This window comes from Mustela lutreola, chromosome 7 (genome assembly GCF_030435805.1).
Source record: "Mustela lutreola isolate mMusLut2 chromosome 7, mMusLut2.pri, whole genome shotgun sequence".
In the NCBI taxonomy this organism is placed as follows: Eukaryota; Metazoa; Chordata; class Mammalia; order Carnivora; family Mustelidae; genus Mustela; species Mustela lutreola.
Window position 1 is genome coordinate 60156397 of NC_081296.1, and position 21543 is coordinate 60177939.

Below are 21543 nucleotides of genomic sequence, written 5' to 3' on the forward strand. Positions count from 1 at the left end.
CTGAAGGCACACTTTCCTGTCTCACTGTAAAGAGTCCAGCCTCTGGGTTCCCTTTATATATAGTTATTGTTGTGATTTTTGTTGATTTTGTTTCTAAAAAGGAGAGTGGGTGATTTTTTCTGGCTGCCCTCACAGTGAGGTCATGCACATTTTTAACTTTCCTAGCTCTTGGGTACCAACTTGAACCCAAAATACATATTTATTTATTTATTTTACAAGATGTTAACCTTGCTGTAATGTTTGTACCTTTGTAACCATGAGTTTAGGTATGTCTTTGCTACATGAGAAATCACTGGTGAGAATTGGTTTTCTTCTCAAGGGACCCTGTAATATTGATTATTTTACTTCCATGTAGGATGTCAGTTCGCCACAGGAAGTTGGCACAGAGAGGGAGTAGAGATGATGTGGGAAAAGAAATTAGCCTGTCATTCTATTGTCTAGGACATTTGTTTCAAAAGTTTGGCTGGGCATCTGACATAGGAAGGGTACATATTTTTAAAAAATGTCTTTGTCTTGGTATTTATGCTAACATAAAATATTTGTAATGAAGATAGTTGTATAATTATAACCACAAAATTTCCCTCTCCTGACTTACAAATCTTAGTAAAGATATGTACATTATAATTGGCTCCTGACCTAGTAATCTCAAGGAATAAAGTTGTAAAGTTGTTTTTCCTCCCAGACCTGTTTATGGAGGGGTCATAAAAAAAAAAGATGAAAAAGTGGCAAAAATTGATCCTTGTTGAAACTAGGTGGTGAGTACATGGGTGTTGGTCATTTGTTTGAAAAATTCCTAGTAAAAAAATTCCTAAGTAAATAAGGAATAGTGCTGGAGATGCTCAATGAGTAGAAACAAATTACATAATCAGTAGGTCACCATAACTGCATGTGTTGGGGGGATAGAAAATATTTCCTCTTAACAAAGAAAAAATTGCTTTATCAATATATCCTGTTAGATATAACATTTAGTGGTGTATAGTTCCTAATACTTGAGCTCTGTCTCACTCTCAAAGTCAAGTAAATTATAAGAGTCCACAAATCTGGGGCACCTGGGTGGCTCAGTGGGTTAAAGCCTCTGCCTTTGGCTCGGGTCATTATCCGAGGGTCCTGGGATCGAGTCCCACATCGGACTCTCTGCTCGGTGGGGAGCCTGCTTCCTCCTCTCTCTCTGCCTGCCTCTCTGCCTACTTGTGACCTCTCTGTCAAATAAATAAATAAATAAATAAATAAAATCTTAGGGGGGGGAAAAAAGAGTCCACAAACCTATAATCAACTAAAAGCAACTAAAATGTTTGGCATAATATTATAGGTGAAAGAATATTATGAAGAGGGGAGACCCTCTTGGTATTTCCAGCAGTAAAATTCTGTTGATTTCGCACACTGAGTTGTGACTTCTATTTTGACAAATTTGTGTTTCATTTCCATGCCTTACTTCTTGACTGCATATGTTATGATTTAACTGTCTTTAATAGTCTAACTCAAACTATACATGTTTATTTTTTATTATTTTAAGGAATAGGAGAATGAATTTATTTTATTCATTTTATTTATTTTTTTTAAGTAAACTCTACATGCAGTTGAGGGGTTCAAACTCACAACCCAGAGTTTTAAGAGTCACATGCTCTACTGACTGAGCCAGCCAGGCGCCCCAGATTACAGATGTTTAATCCTTGTTTATGTACTTGTAATTTATTTGAATTCTAGGTCTTGGTTGCTTGGTCATTGTTGAGACAACAGAATAATGGAGTAGCATTCTGCATGTCTGAGCAGCCGTGTTTGGCAGCCTGTGCCCACTTGGGCCAGAAAAAGCTATTGCTTGACATAACTCAGACCGGTGTTAGACTACTTGGCAATGTCTGTGTAGAATCAAATACATGTGTTAAAATAGAGAATACCTTTGTAGATCCTCTAGGTGGCAGAACAATTACAACAAATAAGCTTTAGGAGCTGTTCCAAGACGTATAGAGAGGGGAGAGTACAGGAGAGAAGGCATGAAAAGGGGTCTTCTAGCTAGTGGGGTTCTGTGCTTTCTATCTGGACCCAACCGGGTTTTATGTGCTCTTTGTCTTGCTTTTATGTATTTTATGTTTTGACATTTTACCTAAGATCTTGTCTGAAACAATGTAATACTGCTAAAAAAAAAAAAAATAGGATGTCGAAGCTCAAAAAATCTTGAGCTGTGTACATCAAAACAGCCTCAATAAAGGCGTTCGTCCATGTGTCCTGAGCATTTCTAGGGAGTGTAGCTGACTCTACCCCCAATCCACATGTTGATGAATTCTAGAGCAATGCTGGCCTGCTTGAATACCTTCTTACCTTGAATTCTATCATAAAGGAAAATGTGCAGCATAGGCTTTAGCCTTTATTCCTGCTTTGAAAGAGATCACCATTGTTGACACAGATTTAACAGATAAATCTGATGATACTGTGGCTTTCAAACTCAAAGGAAATTTGACTTAGATACTTGCATAGATTTATTCCTCACATAGAACACAGAATAAATGTAAAATATTTAAGTATGGCACTTCCCCCACTCTTATCTTTGAATGAATCAGAAAGCTGGCTGTAGTTAGTATCCTTTCAATTTCTCTTGCAAAATGCTTGTCCACATCCTTCTGTAATCACTTTTCAAAAGCAAGGCCTATTTAGATCCTTTTGGACAATTGAAGTTCTGCATCACAAGATGGTTTGGCAAATGTGACTTCCATGTATCAAATGCATCAAAAGTCTAAGGGAGCAAATTTCCTATCCCATATTTGTATCCTCATGATATCCTATGGTATACTTGACTGGGCTGGTCTATTTATAGCTGTTAGTTCAGCATTACTCCTCCAAAAAGTTCCCCTCCTTGAGACTTTCCCATATTTGTCCCATTTTCTCATTACCAATGAAGCTGGGGTATATTCTAGAATCCCCATTCTTCCACCTTTTTGATGAGCTTGTACCTGAGAATGTCTTAAGAGACATTTTCACATTCATTTTAACACAACTATGGATAACTAGTCCCGTGCTTGGAAATAAAGCATGAGCGAGATGCGGTCCTCATTTTTGAGGCTCTCACCCACAAGGATGAAGACTTTAATAGGCAAGATAGGTACATAAATGGGTTTTCAATACAATTAAACAGAATGTTAAAAAAAAAAAAAGAGGTATTATTAGGGGCACCTGGGTGGCTCAGTCAGTTAAGCATCCGACTTTTGATTTAAGATCAGGTCATGATCTCAGGGTCATGAGGTTGGCTCCATGCTGGGCATGGAGACTGCTTAAGTTTCTCCCTTTCTTTCTGCCCCTCCCCCCTTAAAACAAAAGTGGGACCAGAAGTGCTGTGAAAGTTCCTAGACAGCTCTTCTATACGTATCACCATAGGTTACCCCCAATTACTGCATGCAGAGGAGTGCGTCCCTGCAACACATAGGAAGGCATGCAGTTGGTGAAGAATTAGAGTGGAACCACGTCATGTACTAAGCCTGATAGATTTAGGTTATGCACCAACCAGCAAATTTAAGCTATTGTACCAAGAAAGTTCTAGAAACAGCTAAAGATTTTTTTTGGGATAATTGAACTGGGAATAGATTTTGCTACTCAAAGTTGTGATTCGATGCAACATCAATATACTGATAAGCAGTAAATCGGAAGGCGTATATATTCTGACGACAGCAGTGTAACCTCAAGCCTTAGGTCTATAAAAGTGGTAATGTTTTCTGACTGATCTGGATTCTTGCGTTATTTCACGAATGCCTCCAATGCCATGTGAAACATGGGGGATGGCAGGATCTCCAAACAACTGTTGACAATCAACTGGGAGTCATTAACCAGTACACAGGACTGGGGAAATGCTTTAGTAATTCTTGAATACACTATTTTTGAAGCAGACTGCAACTGTAGACAACAAATGTCCATTTGGCTTGTAATTATTCGTGGAGTTATGTAAAAAATATCTTTACATGGGCTCTGAGTCTAGGAGACTAAGACAAATGACTGCTGTTTTGTATCAGGGCTATTGCACCTCATCAAGGAATAAACGACAAGTGTTCAGTGCAGAAGGACTGGTGGTTTTGCTTTGTCCTTTGCAGCCAGAGTGGCGTAAGAAGTAGAGGAGAGATGGTCTATGTATGTGCCGTGTTAAGAGGAGCTCTCATGCTGTCTTCTTTGTTGAGCTCTAAGTCCCAACTTCTTTTTATTTTTGCAAATTTTTGAAGAGTTTGATAGAACACAGTGATTCTGCTTATTAAAGAGATACTTTTTATTTTATGAGTTGTTTTTCTTAAAAGGATGCTCACCAACCCCTCCCTGCCCCCATGTTATCATACTAGTTTATATGCTATACACTAATTAATTTATGTCATGGGATCACTGTATAACTTAGGAGTCCCTTCTCATTTGGAGCACTTCATTTCCATTTTAAGAGTAGTAGCAGTATTTCTCTGGAGACCAGGGTGAAATTTTGCATAGATTCCTCTGTTCTCTTACGTTCCTTTTCCATTATTGTCTGGTTGCTTACTGGTACTTTCCTTCCTTCCATTTTATCTGTGAGTTTTATTAACACGATGTTTACTCTCTTTTAAATTATTAATGCAGTAAGCTGTGAAATGGCACTTTTATCTTTAATAGTTGATGCTGTGAAAGTGACAGATGCAATGAGAGCATCCTTCTCTAATTCGGCTCCTGTCGTGCATCTCTTTAGTGTCTCTGTGACTTGACTTGAAATGACAGTGCTCGTGTCTCTTTTGTAGCTGGTTCACACTGAAAGGATATAATCATCTGTTTGATATCACAGCCACTTCCCCAGCTACAGACTGTGATGTCACAAACCAAAGATTATTCTCTCTCAGCAGGAAGAAGCTGGAGAGGAGATGAATCTCCATGATGAACCATCATCCGTATTCAAATTTGATCATTTCATAAAGAAAATTAACCATGATGAGGAAGAAATGTACTGGCTAGTTGAAATACCCTTTTGACTTAGCTTGAAAAACTTTACCATTATACTGGAACAAGAGAAATTCTTTCAAAAATTCTAAGTCAAAATTTGAGAGTTATAATAATGCAAGTATCAGTACTTTTTAAAAAAACTGAGTTAAAAATATTATGTCATGCCAGTCTCTTTAAGTTAAATGTTACACTGAAAAAATGAATTTTAGGTCTATTTCTAACTTCATATGCAAAATTATGTTGCTTGTTATTTCAGACAAAGATGACATGCTGGTCTGAAAAAGGTCAACAAAGACACTAAATGAATATACTTTATTTTGACCTGTATAACTACTTTTATTTTCTCATGGCTTAAGCCAAAAGTTTATAACTTTTGGATGATTTGAAGTGAGCAGAATCTATGGATAGAGTCACAGATACCATTGTAAGACCATTGTAGCGATGATATTTGCTCCATCTCTATGACAAGAATCCAATATTACACAATTATGTTACTTTAAAGTATACTTTCATAAAATATGTAGACGTGAAATACATGTTGAATTACAGAAGTAATTAGGCAATCACTGGATAATTCCCAAGAATGTTCAAAATCTCTTTAATTGTTCAGTCTATCAACACAAGGAAAGAACTCCTATAAATAAACCAAATCTTCAGGTGTAAGCATAAAATTCCTTATCCATGTGTACTCATGAGATGCTGATTTTGAAACAATTTTCAGCATTTCAGCACATCATTAACAAATGATTTGTTAAAAAGTAGTTAATTTTTTTTCACTAAAATGAAGAGGAAAATGTAGGTTATTCCAGATTGATAGAATGTGTGTGTGTTTTACTTTTTTAGAAAGCTGTTATTTAAACCTCAGTAATTATTATTCCAAATGCAATATTATAGAGAAAATATCTTGATTTAATAGAAAAGAAAAACTGGGACAGATACTGACACAGGCCTCAGGGGAGGAGGTGTAGTGTCCGTCCGTCATTGTCCTCAGAAGTCATAGAAGCAGAGTCCTCAAACTGGTGTACATTCCAGTGAGTAAATAAAACCTGGAAGACTTCATGAGTATAATTTTATGCCCCCTTCAGTTCTACTTATTGGAAGCAAATTGTTTGAGCATACTATTGTGAATCTCATTTTCTGCCCAAGTTAATTAAAAAAAAAAAAAAAGACTCCTTCATTATTGAGTTGAAACAGTGACATTTTCACTTATAAGCCCATTTTCAAAGCATGTCTGTTTATCAAATATGATATCATAATAAAAAAAAGATGAAAAGAATCCTTAAGATTTCAGGTAAGTCCAGATGTAGGTAAGAAAACAATACTGCTAACTTAGGGCTGGTATACAAAGAAAGTATTTTGAAATTTTGAGATAAAGATTTTTCTCTGAGGCAAATGGGTACATTATACCATCATTGCTTGCATGTAAGTTGCTGCTTTGGTACAGGAAAATGATAAGTAAACGTCTGTAATGAATTCAGATGCAGAAGATGATACTTAAGGTTCTTTATGGACTGTTTTGAAAAGTCAAAGGATCATGTAATTCACTTTATTAATTAGGCTTTGAAAAAAGGAAAGAATTTAGTGAAATGGAAGAGAAGAATTTTAAACTGCTTTTTTTTAGATAGGTACTGAATAATTACTTCTGATAACTTTCCTTGTATTATCAGATGATCTCTATTGTTAAGTGTGATTTGGAATCACACTTTTATTGTTTCCTTTATCTCTTGTCTTCTAAGTTATTAGAAATGTATTATTTATTTTAGGGCTTCTTTGTGAACAGATTAAGCTTTGAACTTTTCCTATTGAATTTATATGCAAACTAATACAGTTGAATTTTGGATAAAAATCTATGTTAGGGAATGAAAATTCAATCTTTTCTGCTTTTTCTTTTTAATATGTAAGACAGTCTCTCTAGAAGTCTCATTATGGGGTGATTTCTAGGGAATTTCTAAAAGGCACTTGTACTCTTTACAATTCTTTGATGGCCCCAGTAGTTCTTTACATTTTGCTCTTTGGACCATTGATCTGAGTTAAAGCTTTTGAGGTATTAAGATACCAGATATCTTTTTGTTCTGTTGTTAAATCAGAAAAATGTCCTTATTTAATCCAGTACAACAATGTGCCCAGTACCATTAGGGTAAATTAACCCCATTCTACTGTTATACCAGACCTTAGTTTACCAGAGATTGTTTTTCTTTAGTGTGAATGAGAGTGACATCACCACTTTTCTTGTTTGGTAATGATAAAAATCAGTTACTGAGCTTTATTCTCTTGCATTGATAGACATATTAAAAATGCATTAATATTTCTTTGTTTTACCAAGTGCCCCGGGAAACATATCGTGTCTGAATGTTTGGTATATAACATCTGTGAATGGCTCTTGTGCCCTGCTCAGGGCTCTCTTCACGCATTTATTTTTTTTTTGCCCAAGCTACTCAATAAAAAAAAAAAAAAAAAATTGGGATCTTAAGAATGAAGACAAAGATGGGACATACCCAGTGAAAAATGAGTGAGACTCTGGGGCTGTTTTTATCTAGTTATGAATGAGTGGTTTACGCAGCATAAGTAAAAACAAGTGTTTACCTCAGAAGGCTGAAATCTGCATAGAGCTTAAGGGAGGCTCGAGTGAAATTCAAATCTGCTGGCTCCTTCACAGCAGCACCAGGTTTAGTTTCGGTAGTCAGGGTATAAAGTAATGTTATAAAATTAAATCTTACCTGGCAGTGGAGTGTTTGAAGCTCAGTAATCTAATTCTGGCTGGAAATAGTAAGCTCCGGTACCTGAAATGCCTTCTCTACTTCGCTCGCGTGTGTTCGTTCACCACTGTGCTGGATTTCTTGCAGCGTCTCTCTATCTGTATTCCTGGTAATCCTGTAGCATTAGTTAAGACAGCACGCCATAGACGAAGATTCCCTTTGGATAGAATTCTGGAGACAGAGGATGAATTTTGCCTGTCTTTATCCAATCACAGCAGTTGATCTGACTACAGACAACTTGAGTGTTCAGAACTTATTAAAAATTCATTGAATGTTTCAGCAATGAGGAATCCGCACCCTGTGCATAGATGGTTTTACCTTCCGGAAAAGTTCTGCTGTCCATATTTGAGAATGACACATGCCCCCGAATCAAGTTGCTTTAAAGAATTATTCCGACCAGGAATCAGACTCTTCTCTTGCACACTCTTGCTTTCCTGGTGCTCCCCTTTACCAACTTTTCAGTCCTTTGGATGCCTTTTCGTTGAGGACGAGGGGGTTTCTTCTGTCTTCCCTGTGTGTCTGCAACACATAGTGCCGGTACACCGGGTTGTGATTAGTGAGAGAAAAGCCCAAAGGAGGTACGACTTTAGCGTCTCTACGGACAGGGAGCAGCATCCTTGGTATGAATGAAGAGCTGATATGAGCTATTCAAACCAGACAGCCAACTGATGGGATGACGCTTTCATACATAATCAGCCCATTAATTACTTCTCCTGATGGACAGCAGTATGCCCTGAAAGGAAAAAAGGAAGGAGCAGATGATCACATTCAGCCGGATAGGTGCTCTCTGAGCAGCTTGTGATTGGGAAGAGAATCCAGGAAAAGCTGCCGCTTTGGAATGTGATCAGGTAGAATGGGCAAGAGTTGTTTTGACAGTCAAGTGACGATTTTGGGGGTGGGGGGAGAAAAAGAGAGCTGAGCAAAGAGGAAGCTGGAATAAGCTTCCAAAACGCTCTTGAAAATGTTCATTTTTCCACCCCGCGTTCGTCCTTTTGGCTGGGAGAAAGCACCTTTGCACTATTTGCAGAAATTCTGCTGAGCTGGTTTCTCATAGCTTTCTCTGAAGAAGGGAAAATTTTTAAAAAGCCTTTGAGATAGAAAAATATATTGTGAGTTTTTATTAAAAATTTGTAGCAGGGAAAAGACTGCTTTTTGTGAAAGGCACACCTGTTTTTACATGTCTTTTGGGCCCATAACATTTTGTTGCTTTGGAAGAGAACATTATGAGTCATCATTTAGTATAAAATTTGAGCAGAGTCTTTATTAAAAATATTAGATGGAATTTTGTGTAGCTGTATAAAATAGATCTAGAAATGTCAATTTTATAATTTTTGTACTTAATTTTTTCAGTAATGCAAGATTTTTTTTTTTCTTGTCTTTTCACAGAATCCTTTTAGAGGTATTTCTGGACAATAAATGCTTGTTAAATGTTCTTAAAAATTATGAAAAGATTCAAACTTATACAAAACTGTGAAAAACTAATGCATGAACTTCCATAAACCTGTTACCAGTTTTGATAATTATCAAGACTCTTGCCACATTTGCTTCATTCAACTTTTTTTTCTTAGCTGAGATATTTAGAGCAATTCTTATTCTACCCCTGCATATGTTAGCATGTGTGGATGCCTTCTCCCATGACCACGGTGCCATGATCGCACCTAATGATAATTATAATGAACAGTAGTTAATTTGGGGGTTGTTAATCATCCTATGTTATCCAGCCTGTTTCAGGCTTCTCATCCTTCAGAAATAGTCTCTTGACCTAGGTTTTTTTGAATTAGAATCTAGGCAAAGTCCATATATTTCATTTAGTTATAGTTATTAGGCATTGAAATTTCAAGCACTAACTTAGAGGATCACAGGTGATGAAGTAAAATTCAGTTTAGAGTAGTCATCTATACACACTTATTATATAAATATCTGCATAAGAGAACATATCTCTAGAATATTTTCTTGAACTTTTCCCCACTTAACATTATGCATGATAATAACTGAAAAAGAACATAAGTTTATGTGGTTACGATTGGCTAGGTTCATTGTCCTGTGCAGGTTTTTCATGACTTGTCCTGGACTTTGTAGTTCAAAATTCTGTCCCCAGGCTATTGAGGCTACATTTTGGGCTGGGCACATTCAAATACATTCCAGGGTCCATTCTACTTTATTGCTGAAAAAGACCCTCTTGCTTATTTATCTTCTCAAAAACAATAGAGCATTATTAAAATAAATACTCCAAGTTTCAAAGCATTGATGACTAAGCCATGCTTCGACATGTGAATGTGACTTAGAGTTCTGTGAAGATCGAAGGATAGAGAAGTAAAAATCAAATGGGGCCAGGGACTGCAATATTATATAATTACATGCAATTATAGAAATTATTTTATAATTTTTCCATTAGTACCAGGTTTTTCCTTTCCTGTGAATTTTTATTTTCCTATAAGACCAGAACTCTCAGTTCCTTCCTGAAAAAGCAGAGCATTTGGCTATCTACTTGACTTTTCCAGGAATGTAGGAATAGAAGGGCCTGGAATAACTGTGTGCTGCGCTGTCCCCCACTGAAACTGATTGTCATTCAGATTCTTGTTTCTCTCTGATCCTACTCCTTCTTTTTCCCTCTCCATCTTTTAAGTTGGCTAGATGAATGCCAGTGGGGAAGGTGGAGTATAGGAAACCACTGAAAAGGCGTAGATGGACATTATACCTAGGTTCAAGGGCACTGCTGAGAACCATAATCCCAGTTCTATGGAGGGCTTTAGAATACTGCTCGCCAAAGGTGTTTGTAGAAGGTACACCCTTGGCTCTGTCTCCTGCTGTATGTCATGTTATCACACGATTGTTTGGTAGCTTTGTGTAGCACTTTCTTATGTTCTCAAATCATCCCTTTATTTTTACTTTTGTAAAGGTTTTATTTATTAGAGAGAGCAAAGTGAGCGAGAGAGAGAGTGCAGTGAGCGGGGGGAGGGGCAGAGGGAGAAGTAGGCTCTCCACCAAGCTGGAGAGATGCTAGCCTGGATCCTGGGACTCTGGGATAATGACCTGAGCCTAAGGCAGACACTTAACTGACAGAGCCACCCAGGCGTCCCTCAGTCATCCCTTTAAACGCCTGTCCTTTCTTAAATCTTGCTGAACAAAGTTAAATGGGTTTTATTACCTACAGATGTGCTTTACTCAAAGTTTGGTAAAGAGTTCCTGACTATGACCATTACATACAGGTACACTGAATGGAAAAAGGCTTCTTTTTTCCTTTGTTAGTTATCTCTGTGATTTTTCCCCCTTGATATTTTATAATGCAACATCAACATTGGGTGGGCATTTTGCAAATGTGCAGTTTCTATTATAGAACATCATATAGTTGGTGACAGAGTGACTATAGAAGGAACTAGACTAATAGGTTATAAGTGTATTTTGGGTATAAGCCCTAGTTTTATTTCCAATCATTATCTCCCAGCACTAGTTATAAACTGAATTAACAGAAAAACATTGACTCAAGCAGTGACCCTGTAGAGTGCCAAACCAGAAAGATAGGTGCACTTCAGCCATTGTGTGAATTATTTTTCTCCCAAAGTGTGGAGTCGTCCCTGTGAATAATATTAATTGATCAAATAGCTGGATGGGCAGATGGCTTGCCCCTCCACCCCCCGGCCTCTGCCATATGAGGGAAAGGAGTGAGTGTCTCAGGGAAATGGACTTTTTATTTTCTCTGATGCATATAATAAAGCAGTTTGCCTTTGTTGAGATGTCTCAACTCTCATCTCCCATTTTTGCAACTGCCTTTATTTTTACATTTGATCTGAACTCCCATGTCCATTATAAAGTTGACTAAACAACTTGGAAGTTTTCTAGGCCTCATAGATTTTTTAAAGGACTTTATGTATAATAAGATGAATGATTACCCCCCACCAAAGTTCATCCTTGCACGAATGTTTGGTCCACACCTAGAAGTATGCTCACAGTTGTTTTTGAGGGTTTGCAAAAATTATAACAGTTTTTGTAAAGAAAAATAGAAAACAGTCCTCTCTTTGTGTTCTCTAGGTCTTAAGTGAGTAGGATTTGTGGTTAAAGATTTCTTCTGTAGCAACTACCTATCTCTAGGGCAGATTAAATATTCATAACCTCAACTGAGTGTGATGATTTTCAGTTAATAAGACAAGAAAAAAAGTTGCAATTGAAGAAAATATTGTAGAATCACGCAAGCTCTTTCTAAAATCTATTTTCTTGTTGCCTTTGTTAACGACCTCGAATCTTTGTTGGCTTTACTTGGGTCATTCTAGGTCATTTTTTAGCCTTTTAATTGGTATATCTAACAAATACGTCCTGATTCCTTACTAGGTATGTGGCATTACTAGGTTCTTGGAATGTACAGTTCATCTACTTTCACAGCTTTGATGAGACTATTCTGTTTTATAAAGGAGGGGACAGATGTGGAGAGCTTAAGTAACTTAGGCTTACTTAATTAGTAAAGTATTGATCTGTGATAGGAATCCAGGCAATGTGGTTCCAGAGCCCAGAATCCAGAGAGAGTCCTTACTGAGAAAAAAGATACAGATTTTCCCTTCCAGTGTGAGACTCCCAGGAGAAGTTTGAGCGAGTGGTACCTCTCTGGCATCACCAACATTCTACCGAAATGAGGTCTGCAGTTTCAGAGATAGCAGATGACGGGTTCGACCCTCTGTGTTCCCGGTCTTTGAATAGTTCTACTGTTCATTCAGTTCTATACTGCATATAGAATAGAATGAATGCTTCCTTCTTCTCTTCCATGCAAAGAGTTTATAAAGGGGTGATTTTTTTTCTCTCCAAAATTATTCCAATTTATTCTCTCATAGTCTGTCAAACAGCAAATCTGCTTTAGAATACTAGTCATTGATATTTAGCTAAAACTGAAAACTTCGTGGGATGCTGAGGAGATACAAACCAGGTTTCCTGGTAGTCTAGGATAAAATGGATGATTAGGAAACCATTGCTTTCTTCAGATGTGTCTCCTCCAGACAAACCGATGGCATTTTAATCTTATTTGGACTTTTAAAAATGTCTCCTTTTAAAATTTCTTTAGCTTTTTACTCTATCACAGGCTGCACACTCTTGTCTCACTCAGCTCAGGACTTACCCTGTGTCTTAGAGTTTGGCCCTTTTCACTCTGTCCTCCAGTTTGACTTCTGGTAACAGTAGACAACCACTAGAGGTCTCCAGACCTCACTTTAGAAAGCTCTGACTTCACAGATACACCCCAGTAAGTGGAATAAATATGTTCCGGGAAGATGAGTTACTGATAGTTCCCCTTAAATATTTATGAAGTGCTTCTTGTGCCTCGGGTCCTAGACTATGCTATGCCCTGAGGGTAGGTTAAAAAAGACGTTAAAGTCCCTGAGAACCCTGCAGTCTAGTAGGGACACTGAAGTGTGACCGCGTGGCTGCAAGACTACACATTAGGCTTGGCCACATTCTGTACTTTTAGATCCCTCTTACCAGGGCCCTTCAGATTTCCAGGTCTATCAGAGTGCTGCTAATGCTCTTGAACTTTCTGTCGCTGTTCATTTCTGCAGATATCATGCCTGGTTTCTTGATGGGGTCTGATGCTGTGTCTTCATCAGTCTGGCAAGGAGCCATTCCCTGGGCCAACAGGACTAGTTGCGTGGGTTCTAGCTTTTGTTTTTTTAAGATTTTATTTATTTATTTGACAGAGAGATAACAAGCAAGCAGAGTGGCAGGCAGAGGTAGAGGGGGAAGCAGGCTCTCTGCTGAGCAGGGAGCCCAATGTGGGACTCGATCCCAGGACCCTGGGATCAGGACCCAAGCTGAAGGTAGCCGCTCAACCAACTGAGCCACCCAGGCGCCCCTCTAGTTTTTGTTTTGATGCCCTTCTCAGCAGCTCTAGGCATCCGGTCTTTAGGGAACAACTGTGTTCGGGAGTCAACTTCTCCCAATTTCAGGGAATAAAGCAAGTCCCATAACTTAGGGCCTTCCATATCTGTTCTCCTTTATACCAGAGACATTTTCTAGAAAGAGTCTGTGTCCCATTTATGTCCCTTGTATATCAGGGGAGTTAAAATAGAGAAGTGTCTCAAGGTAACATGCTTCTAGTCCTACTGTTCATGATCTGTGGAAAGGCCCTAGCACAGTCCCTGGGACACTGAGGGCCAGTGCTCAACAAATGTCAGCAGTTGTCATTATTGTTATGGAACTTAATTTTAGTGCTGGAAGGGACTTCAGAGATAATGTAGTCCAACCACCCATTTTACACAAGTTTTACTGCTATTTTTCTTTTTCATGCAAAACTGCCCATCTTGAACTCGAGTTGGAAGAGGTGAGTCCGGTCGCAAGAATGGAGGTAAAACTGCTGCCTGGTCACCCCCAGCCCGACTCCGGCCATCGCCGCTGCTGTGGGGGGAAGGAGGGCCACGATCCAAAGGAATCAGAGCAGTTGAGATAACTGTTTACTGGTGGTTTGAGCTTTGAAGATACAGATGATAGTTTAAGAGAACATTTTGAAAAATAGGGTATACTTACAGATTGTGTGGTGATGAGGGACCCCCAAACAAAACATTCCAGGGGTTTTGGTTTTGTGACTTACTCTTGTGTTGAAGAGGTGAATGCAGCAATGTGTGCCCGACCACCCAAGGCTGATCGGCATGTCGTGGAACCAAAGAGCCATTTCTAGAGAGGTTTCTGTAAAGCCTGGTGCCCATCTAACAGGAAGAAAGTTTTTGTTGGTGGTATTAAAGAAGATACAGAAGAATATAATTTGAGAGACTACTTTGAAAAGTACGGCAAGATTGAAACCATAGAAGTCATAGAAGACAGGCAGAGTGGAAAAAAGAGAGGATTTGCCTTTTTAACTTTTGATGACCATGAAACAGTTGATAAAGTTGTTATTCAGAAATACTACACTATTAATGGGCATAATTGTGAAGTGAAAAAGGCTCTTTCTAAATAAGAAATACAGTTTGCTGCATCACAAAGAGGTTGTGGAGGTGGGTCTGGCAACTTCATGGGTTGTGGAGGAAACTTTGGAGGTGGTGGTAACTTTGGCCATGGTGGAAACTTTGGTGAAAGAGGAGGCCATGGTGGTGGAGGTGGTGGCAGCAGAGGTAGTTATGGGGGAGGTGATGGTGGACATAATGGATTTGGAGGTGATGGTGGCAACTATGGTGGTGGTCCTGGTTACAGTAGTAGAGGAGGCTATGGTGGTGGTGGACCAGGATATGGAAGCCAAGGAGGTGGATATGGAGGTGGTGGTGGAGGATATGATGGTCACAATGAAGAGGAAATTTTGGAAGTAACTATGGTGGTGGTGGGAACTATAATGATTTTGGAAATTATAGAGGACAACAGCAATCAAATTATGGACCCATGAAGGGAGGCAGTTTAGATGGAAGGAGCTCGGGCAGTCCCTATGGTGGTGGTTATGGATCTGGTGGTGGAAGTGGTGGATATGGTAGCTGCAGAGTCTAAAAAAATTTTCAGAAGAAAGGCGCTACAGTTCTTAGCAGGAGAGAGAGTGAGGAGTTGTTAGGAATGCTGCAGGTTACTTTGAGACCATTGTCCCAAATGCATTAGAGGAACTGTAAAAATCTGCCACAGGAGGAACGATGATCCATAGTCAGAAAAGTTACTGCAGCTTAAACAGGAAACCCTCTTGTTCAGGACTGTCATAGCCACAGTTTGCAAAAAGTGCAGCTGCTGATTCATGCAATGTAGTGTCAATTAGATGTATATTCCTGAGGTCTTTTATCTGTTGTAGCTTTGTCTTTTTCTTTTCATTACATCAGGTATATTGCCCTGTAAATTGTGATAGTGGTACCAGGAATAAAAAATTAAGGAATTTTTAACTTTTCAAAACAAAAACAAAAACTGTATAACTGTTTGGGGTGGTTGCCTCTTTCTCTCTCTCTTTTAAAATTAACATATAATGTCTTATTTGCCCCAGGGGTATGGGTTTGTGAATCATCAGGCTTACACATTTCACAGCACTCACCATAGCACATACCCTCCCCAGTGTCCATAACCCGGCCACCCTATCTCCCCACCCCCCAGCAACCCTCAGTTTGTTTCGTGAGATTAAGAGTCTCTTTTGGTTTGTCATTGGGATTTCATCAAGATCAAAATCTTTTGCACAGGGAAAAGAAAGGATACAGTCAGTAAAACCAAAGGAAAGAGTCAACTGTTGCAAAGGAAACTGTCAACAAAACCAAAAGACAATTCACATAATGGGAGAAGATACTCGCAAATGACATATCAGATAAAGGGCTAGTATCTAAAATCTACAAAGAACTTAGCAAACTCAACACCCAAAGAACAAATAATGCAATCAAGAAATGGGGTGGTTCTCTCTTTAGTGCTCTTTGTTTCCTATTAGGGAGACCCAAATTTTGATTCAGTCATTATCAGCTTCTCGGTTAAACTATTTCATAAGAATTTTTATGTGGGTCGTTTGGACTAAATAGCAATTGTGACTTTTAAAAAAAGTTAAGGATGAAATTGGAGACGCACTAAACAAAATAAAAGCCTGGCAATTTGTTAGCCTTTTATCTGTAAGGAAAGTTCCAGAGGGAGTTCTGAACATTTGAGATTAGTGATGGCAGATCTGGATGGCAGATCTATTTTCTAAAAGTGTGGGATACTTGGCTACTTAGGTGAACAACTACTGAAGAAAAGGTAGCATGGTTTTAGAAATAAATAACTATATGGGTGACTAGAAACAAATGGAGGGTGCATTTTATTTTTAAAAAGATTTTATTTATTTATTTGACAGATCACAAGTAGGCATAGAGGCAGGCAGAATGAGAGAGAGAGAGAGGCAAGCAGGCTCCCTGCTGAGCAGAGAGACCGATGTGGGGCTCGATGTGGGTCTTGATCCCAAGACCCCGAGATCATGACCTGAGCTGAAGGCAGAGGCCCAACCCACTGAGCCACCCAGGCGTCCCTGGAGGTTGTATTTTAGATTTTAAAATATATTTTGACAAGGTTTGTACCTGAAATTCTAGTTTAAAAGCCTTAATAAATAGCTAAATATGTAAATAAAGACCTACTCACTCATTTATGTGAGTAGGTCTTTTGTTTGAGCCAGCAAGAAAATGATGGGAATAGATGGCAGTTCTTAGAATGGAGAACCTTGGGCATACTCCAGGAGTTGAGACCAATTTCATTTAATGTTTTTGTAAATTATTTGAAAGACAGAGGTGTAAAAGAAGGGCCCCAGGATTGGGTAGTAATATATGGAGCTTCTTGGGATAAATTCTAGGGTAGAGCACTATGAGTAAGAAATGGTAGATGCATTCTTGTGGGGACATGAATAAGTGTCAGTAATCTCAATCAGAACTATGTGATTGACATGCAGAAAGATAAGGAAAAACTTAAAGGTTTTAAAAAGCAGGAGCATGCCATGATTTGCTGTGTTTTTAGAAGATCTGTCTTGAGTCCTGTATCGCCTGGTAAGAAATGAAGAAATTCGTAGAGCAGTAAGGAGATTATTGTAACGGGCAAAATGTGATGGTTCCTATCTTAGCCTGTAATACCATAGACTATATGGCTTAATCAATGGCCTTTGTTCCTCCTAGTCCTGGAGGCTGGAAAGTCTGAGATTGGGGTGCCAGCATGACCAGAGTCTAGTGAGGACTCTCTTCCTTGCTTGCAGACAGCTGCCTTCTTTTCATGTCCTCACATAGCAGAGAGAGGCTGCTCACATGTCTTCTGGGGGCTCCACTGCTGTGACCTCATCTGAGCCTAATTACAACCAGGCCTTACCTTCTAATGTCATCACACTGGGAGTTAGAGATTCAACATATGAATTTTGGCGGCACATGTTCAGTCCCTAACCTTAGACTAAGGTACTAACAGTAGAGAAGGAGAGTAGTGGAGGGGAGGAGTATTTTGGAGGTATAAAAGGTAGAGCTTGCCGATGAGCTGGGTATCTGGGTATGATGGAAAGTGAAGGGTTGAAATGACTCTCAAAAGTCTGGTTTGGGTAGTAAGTGGACGGAGATGCCATTTGCTGAAATTGGGGAAGCTGGTTAAGGAGCAGCTTTGGGAAGGGGAAGTTTGAGAGAGAGGGTGTTGCAGAAGGTAATCTGGTAATTCTTACCCTCTCAAAAACTTAAGGCATATGAGTGTATAGTCTTTATATGTGAGACTCAATATGCGTTTAAGTGTTATCTTTGTTAAGAGATCTTTTTCTGTGTTTCACATGATGGTTTTTAACCTCACTTTGTTGTTTATTTATTTATTTATTTATTTAGTCTCTACTACTTACGTGCAACACATATTCATCATAAAGTCTTGGGACTCTTGGGTGGCTCAGTCGGTTGGGTGCCTGCGTTTGTCTCGGGTCATGATCCCAGGGTCCTGGGATCGAGTCCCACATTGGGCTCCTTGGTTAGTGGGAAGCCTGTTTCTCCCTCTCCCTCTGCCTGCTGCTTCTCTGCTTATGCTTTCTCTCTCTGACAAATAAATAAATAAAATCTTAAAAATAAATAAATTCTCTCCTAGCCGATATTCTAGGGAGGTAGGAGAGAAACTGATACATTGATCTCCCTGTGTGTGGTGTGGTTGAAAAAACCCTCTCTAGGAATGAGTACTGTGTACTCCTCCACCTCTTCCCCAAACCTGGTTAAGCAACATTTCCTTAAAAGCTTCCATGAATGGGTTTTGACGTGTTCAAATTTCTTTAAAGCTTTAAAAAAATGTATTGGTTATGCTGGTTCAGAGGCAGGAGGGGCTCTTGGATGGTCTGGCTCCCGTCCCCTAGGTGAGAATGCTGAGCATCGAAGACGATGGTATTTACCCAGGGATGCAGATCTTGTGACTGGTTAGCAGGAGGCATGCGGAACAGTAGAGCCCCTGGAATCTGAATCCCAGCCTCTGGTTCTTTCCATGACACATGCCATTGAATTCTCAGTTTCTCTCCTAGGAGAAATTCTTATGAATAACAAGAAAAATGAAATATGTTTTACAAGAAATACATTTGCTAAAGTTAAAAATAATTGTATCATTCCTGCAGAGAGATTTCCTATCTATAATTTGATAGGGTTGACTCTTTGGTCTTCAGCTGAACAATTTAACACCTAAAATATCCGCATTGTTCTAGGCACTGGATGTATAAAGGTAACTAAAGATAAATTCTGTTCCCAAGCAGCTGACATGGAGTGAAGGAGACAAGCATATAAATGAACAGTGTTGCCCTTAGTGTGATAGGTATTAAAGCTGTTATAGAAGAAGAGGTAAAATGGGGCTTTCATGTGGGAGGAAGTTGCTAATTTCACTGGGAAACAGCACGATGGTTTTCTTAGAGGAGATATGTTAAGCTGAGCTGGGAGTAGACATTGGCTAGATGCTCATTGACCTCTTCCCTCCCCCGAGCCAATCTTACAAAGCTCCGTTTATTTTTCTTGTTTATCCCGAAACATTAACCAGAAGCTTGTTGTGTGCTAAGTGAAGAACATAGTTTGAGATAATATGTAAAACATTAAAAATATTTCTAAAGGGAGTGGTAAGAAAATCTGCCATGCACACACAGCCTCTCTCTTCCTCTTTTTAACCCAAGTATTCTAGTTGCCATAACAACCTGATTATGGTTGTGCATTTGCTACGGTGGAGGTTGTATCAACGGTTCCATTATGAGCTGCTGTTTTCTGGACTTGAAAACTCAACGTCTTATTCACTATTGTGACATATAAAATTCCATCTACTGATTGATTTTGCTTACCCTTGTCATTGAATAAGTCACTCTCCTAGCTGTCATGTTGAAAAAGTCCATGTATTTGTTCCGTGCCTGGGATTCTGCTTTTGTCTGGGAATATTTTCCTGCTAAAGGAAACCTCCCTATCTGACCAAGTTCTCTCATCCTATAATTAGGAAATTGAGGCTTTGAAGGGTTAAAGGACTTCCCTAAGGACACCTAATTCAGCAGGAATTTAGCAGTTGGTACTCTGTAGCTCTGATGGAGCTGGAGTTCAACAACATCTTGTTGTGAGTGATCTCCTTGAGCTTTGGTTAAATTTCACAACTCCTCCTAATCTGTGTCTCTGTGGATTCAACGTGTGTCCTGTCTCGTCTAGTACACCCTTTGTCACATGCTGAGTTGTAGAAACTGGTTTGTATGTCTGTCCAGGCGCCACTAAACTGAGAGGCTCAGACACTGCCCTGTACTCCTTGTGACTGCTCCAGCATTTGCTGAGAAGGACCAGCCCCACTTCTTCCTCTTGCTCTGATGCCTCTTTACCTGGCTTCTGAGCTCTTTGTTGTCTACTCCTATTTCTTCCACCTAATGACTGGTTACTGACTATTGTACTCTGACTCTAGCACTCAATTTCATGGGAAAGCCTAGGAGGAGGTGATGAGGAAAGGGGAAGTGGTGACAGGGAGTAGAGGGGAGGATGGTTTAGGCAGAGGGAGAAACACAGGGAGACTCTGGGAACTCAGGAGAGCCTGATGCATTGAGGATTGTCGGCTTTGACTTAAATTCAGGGAGAAGTGGGAGAGAGGTCAGAGCTATCCAGGGTGCTGAACATACACATGTACTGAACTTCCTGCTAAGGAATTTAAACTTCATCTGGTAGGTAATAAGGACCTATTAAAAGGTGGTAAGTGGGGAGTATATGATATGAAGAGATTACCTAAAAATGTAGAGACTTACGAATTTCACGTGGAAAAAAAAAGAGAGGCATATGTAGATATACATTCTTCGAAGTAGGAAAAATGTAAGCATGGAGAAGGGAGCAATTATTTCTGCCTGGGTGTGATGACAGAGAACTTCCACAAAAGAGTTGATATTGCAGCTGGGTTTTGGGGGGTGGCTAGGATTATGCTCGGAGGGGAAGTGGGAGAACTGGCATCTGAAAGGTGAGAAGCAGCTTGAACAAAGGCCTAGGGGCAAGAACACACTTGGTGTGTTTGTGGTATCCTGACTGCCGCTGCCAATGTTGGGGCAGCGTAAGGTCCCAGGGGCTTGAGACCAGATTGGACGTGTTGGGCTGAGAGGAGGTTGCCAGAGGTTTTTGATGCCCTGCTAGGGAGTGTAGACTTCATGCCTGAGACAGATAGAAGGGAGCTGTGGTCTTTTAAAAAGCAGCAGGAAGGGGCACCTGGGTGGCCCAGCTGTTGTGTGTCTGCCTTCGGCTCTGGTCATGATCCCAGGGTCCTGAGATAGAGCCCTGCATTGGGCTCCTTGCTCAGCAAGAGGCCTGCTTCTCCCTCTCCCACTGCCCTGCTTATATCCCTCTCTCTCTGTCCTCTGTCTGTGTCAAATAAATAAATCTTTAAAAAAAGAGGCAGCAAGAAGACACGGAGCTGATAGAAATAGAGTTGGACAAGGAGGGGATTGAACTGCATGGAGCAAAAGAGGGGAAGGAATGGAAGAGGGAGTTTCCCATTCAAGCTCCTCACTGGATTATTTTGTCATTTATCAAGGTTGGGAAAACAGGAGGAGGAGACTCCTTAGGGTTAAGGGTAATATTTATTATTAATCCATTTTATTTTGGGGGTAATTAAAGATAATATTGGATTATATCTGAATTGAAAAAAATGGAGGTATAATTGCCATCCAAAATGCTTAGCTCCTGAGCCAACATATTGATGAGCTTTGACAGGTGTATGTACCTTTGTAGCCCCACCACAAACAAACAGAACAGTGGAGCACAGGTCAGGAACAGCAGGCTGGCTCGGGACGCATAGGAAGTTGTACCTGCCCCCAGAATTTCAGGTTCAGTGGGTCTGGGGCTGGAACTTGAGAATTGACGTTTGTAACAGTGCCCAGATGCTGCTGGTTCAGGGCAACACCTGGAAGAGAGTGGCTGTAAAACATTCCCATGGCTCCAGAAAGGCCTCTTCTCATCTTTCCCCACTTCCCCAGGGAACCATGGTTTGA

The 21543-nt window shown here is 39.7% G+C and overlaps 1 protein-coding gene and 1 pseudogene across 1 annotated transcript in view; both read left to right on the plus strand.

Annotated features, from left to right (window-relative positions):
• The window catches only part of AVEN (apoptosis and caspase activation inhibitor), a 175207-nt gene that overhangs the window by 59572 nt on the left and 94092 nt on the right, over nucleotides 1-21543 (plus strand). The gene's annotated exons all lie outside the window — the stretch shown is intronic.
• Nucleotides 12696-17504, plus strand: LOC131836065 (heterogeneous nuclear ribonucleoprotein A3-like; annotated as a pseudogene).